The sequence below is a fragment of the Dipodomys spectabilis genome, unplaced genomic scaffold (genome assembly GCF_019054845.1).
Source record: "Dipodomys spectabilis isolate Male_0828 unplaced genomic scaffold, ASM1905484v1 ptg000110l, whole genome shotgun sequence".
Lineage (NCBI taxonomy): Eukaryota > Metazoa > Chordata > Mammalia > Rodentia > Heteromyidae > Dipodomys > Dipodomys spectabilis.
Window position 1 is genome coordinate 2,753,140 of NW_024870787.1, and position 4,274 is coordinate 2,757,413.

Consider the following 4,274-nt stretch of genomic DNA (forward strand, 5'->3'; position numbering starts at 1 on the left):
ACTGAGATCTGAGGATTGTGCTTCAAAGCCAGCTTGGGCAGGAAAATCTGTGAGACTTTATCTCCAGTGAACCACCAGAAACCTGGAAGTGGCGCTGTGGCTTCAGTGGTAGAGCATGCACCTTCAACTGAAGAGCTGAGGAACTGTGCAAAAGTCCAAAGTTCAAACCCCATGACCAACAACCAAAAATAAGGTAGGTGCGTTTACTCCATATTGGTGTGTAGAGCAGGAAATGGCATGCTGTGTCATGAGCCATTCCAGACATGTGAGAGGCTCTCAGTTTTGTCTACAGTTGGTCTGAGTATGGCAGTGCCGTCTTCTCAAGGGTTGGGATGTTCAGGTGCTCAGGAACTTCTGAGGCCTTGGGCTACTCATGTGGTGTGTGTGTGTGTGTGTGTGTGTGTGTGTGTATTTTTCCTTCATCTTTCTCTGTCCACTTCCTGGGTTCCTGTCTGCCTCTCTCTGACCTCAGATGGTGCCCCTACTCTGCAGCAACCTTGTCTTTAGCCCCCTATCAGTGTCTACAATATGTCTTAAATTGCCAGAGACTTGCATATTCCAGCTTTTCTTTGGGACCCAAGTCCAGTTGTCCATATCTTTGGCAACCTCCAGGGGATTCTGAGTTAGCAGGGCTGGCTGGCACAGGTTCTCCCCTGCCACAGGGTAGGGGGGGGCGGGGGATCAGTCATGCAATGTCCTGTCCTTTTCCTCGGCTGGGCCTCTGGCTTCATGTCCCTCCCTGGAGGCAAGCAGTGGAGTGGGGGAAAGATAGTTGCCAGTGGCTCTGGCCAACTCGAACCTGATAGCTGACTGAAAGCTAGCCAAGCAAGGAGGATCCAGGGCTACATGCCAGGTGAGGCCAAGGTGGCTTGGAAGTATCCGTCGGTGTCTAGGAAATGTCAACGTACTTTACCACAGGAAAGTCTGTCTTTTGGCCCCAGCTGGGCCTCTGTAGATCTTTTAGACAATTCCAGATGCCAGATGACCAGAATACAGAGGCACAGACTTTAGATTCCTGGGCCAGGGAACTGGGGGATGAGAGACTGGTCTGGCCAATACCTCAATGTTCTGGGGCATTGGCCTTGATGTTGCGATGCCCCTCTTGTGTATGTTCACTTCTTAATCCAGTGCTGGCCACACACTGGCCACTTGTGGCAGGGCTGTGGAAGTGGCAGGAGCAGAAGTGAGATATAGGATGACCAAAATCTGGATTTATGGTCTGTGGGGATGGGGATGGAAAGGGTGTCCATTAAGAAAAAACATCTCAGAGCTGGAACTCAGGGCCTAGCCACTGTCACTCAGCTAACACTCTACCACTTGAGCCACAGCTCACCTTTCATCTTTTTTAGTAGTTTAGTGGAGAGAAGAGTCTCATGGACTTTCCTGCCAGGGCTGGCTTCAAGCTGCCATCATAAGAGCTCATTCTCTTGAGTAGCTGGGATTGATGGTATGAGCCATTGGCAACTGCTAAGGATGTTACCGTGTGTACGTGCATGTATGTGCACGTGTGTGTGTGTGTGTGTGTGTGTTTACAAATCTTGAACTCAGAGCCTAGGTGGTATCCTTTAGCTTTTTCGCACAAGGTTGGTGCTGTACCACTTGAAATATGGTAACTCCGCTTCCCAGCTTTTTGGTGATTCATTGGAGAGAAGAGTGCCCAGGCTAGCTTTGAATCTTGGTTGATCCTCAGGTGTCACTCTTGAGTAGCTAGGATTATAGGCATAAGCCACTGGCATCCAGGTACAAGGATGTCTTCTCATACTCTCTTCTGTTCTAACACATTTTCTACTTGCCCTGGCCTAGATCCTTTGACCTTCACATCAGCTCCCCGAAGCCGCTGACTGTGTGGAGAACATAAAGCTCAAACTTGATCCTATTTTTTTGTCCTCAGGGGAGGGAATGGGAATGTTTCCTCTGAAGCCTGGGGTAGAAGGGGTAGCTGCAGATGGGTTCTGGGCTGGGAGAGAGGTACTCTGTTTTAGCTAAGAAGGGAGGTGTGGCCAGATGCCAATAGCTGAAGCTGTCCTATTCCTAGCTCCTGGGGAGGCTGAGATGTGAGGATTACCATGCAGAGCCAGTCTAGCTAGAAGAGTCTGTGAGACTCTCTTCTGCAAATAACCAACCAAAAGCTGTAAGAAAAGCTCTGGCTCAAGTGGTAGAGTGGTAGCCTTGAATGAAAAAACTGAGGGACAGAGCCCAGGCTCTGAGTTTAAGCCCTAGCAAGAAGATTCATGGGTGCCCGTGGATGCACACACATGCTCACACACAAACACACACACACACACATCTGCCCCCCCCCCCCACACACAAAGAGGAAGGTGGTAATGATGAGCTGAGCTAGAACTGGGGGCAATCCTGAGGCATAGTCACAGCAAACTCTCAAGGCAGATCAAGTGGTTTCTCCCTAAGTCCTTCTTGGGCTGAGTGGGTCTGGGCCATGGCAATAAGTTCCATGGAATCTGCCCCTCCATCCGTGCATGGTGCCATAGGACCGAGGGAAGGACACTATGGATGCTCCTTTGTAGTCAGTCCACAATTGCAAACTTTTATCTATCCCCAAGCACTGGAGAGGAAAGCAGGGCTCCAAGCCCTGGGACTCCTGGCATAGCAACTGCTACAAGCATCAGCCAGCCGGCTGTGGATTCCTGAGCCTACAAGTCTGTCTTGAGCCCAACTCAACACCTGCCCAAAGTGTGCCTATAGATTCGCACTCTTGTGATACCCACGTGAGTGGGCATCACCTGCTATGCCATCTTGCAGCTCCTGCCCCTGCTAGCCCAGAACTATGATCTGAGATGTCAGTTTACTGCTCAGATGCACACTGCACCCATGACTGATGCCATTCTGATTACCCGGTTGATGACCTCCATGCCCCAAGGCTGGACCCTTCTCTGATACTCTGGCCTATTCCATACACAAAGGCCGCCAAAGAGGCTGCTCTGAAGACACCTAGACATTGGGTGACCCGACCCTCAGGGGCCCATTGGAAAGTAGTCTGCCTAGAACCACAGAGTGAGGTCCAAGCAGGTTGGTCACGGGGCTCGAACTCTGGGCCTGGAGACTGTCCCTCAGCTCTTCAGCTTACCACTTGAGCCACAGAGCTTCTTCTGGTTTTCTGGTGGTACCTTGGAGATCAGAGTCTCTTGGATTTTCTTGCCTGGGCTGGCTTTGAACCACGATCCTCAGATCTCAGCCTCCTGAGGACCTAGGAAGACATGTGTGAGCCACATGCGCTTAGCTGATCTGGCCTTTCACCACAGTGGGCTAGGAGCTTCTGAAAGCTTTTCTTTATTTTTTTTCTCTGCCAGTACTGGAGCTTGAACTCAGAGCCTGGGCCCTGGTCTCTTAATTTTTTCTCAAGTCTGGCACTTTACCACTTGAGCCACATTTCCATTTCTGGCTTTTGGTAGTTCATTGGCAAGAAAAGAGTCCCACTACCTTTCTTCCCCTGAGCTGGCTTTGACCCACGATATCTGATCTCAGTCTCCTGAGTAGCTAGGATTTACAGGGGTTAAGCCACTGGTGACATTGGGCTAGAAACTTTTCTTAAAGAAGAGTTCTTCCCTGCATTTGGCCTGACTCCTCCATGCAAAGGAGGCCTCTAAGGGTCAGGAGCTGTTAAAAATAAGCTTCCAGCCACTGGAAATGGCTGGGGTCCGTGGTGAAAAGCCAGGCTAATCTTTCCCCTGGGCCCCATTCTGGGACCCCACCCTATGCCCTACCTGTGACTCAAGTACAAACTTGACCCAGTCTTGAATGTCCTGCCAGACTTGTCTGAAGCCACAGAACCTTCATTCCACCCACACCACCTGCTCTAAACCACACCTCAGGAACTTTACCCATGCTGTACCTTCTGTCTGAGGATCTCTGTCCTGTTCCACATCTTAGAACTCCTGTGGAATTTTGGCACTGGTTATATCACCTCCTGGAGCAAGTCTTTCCTTCCCTTTTCCCTCTTTTTTTTAATATTGAATTGCTACTGATGGAACTTGTGAAGACTGACTGGCAAATGGTCTATCTTGGTGTGTGTTTGTGTCAGTATGGGGGTTTGAATTCATGGCCTTGACAGTATCCCTGAGATTTGTGCTCAAGGATAGCACTCTAGTACTTGAACCACAGTTATACTTCTGCCTTTTTGGGTGTTTAATTGGAGAAAAGTGTCTCATATAGTCTTTCCTACTTGTAATTTTGACCCTCAGATCTCAGCCTCCTGAGTAGCTAAGATTACAGGGCACCTGACCTCTACCTCTTACTTCTAACTTCGGCCCTCCTCT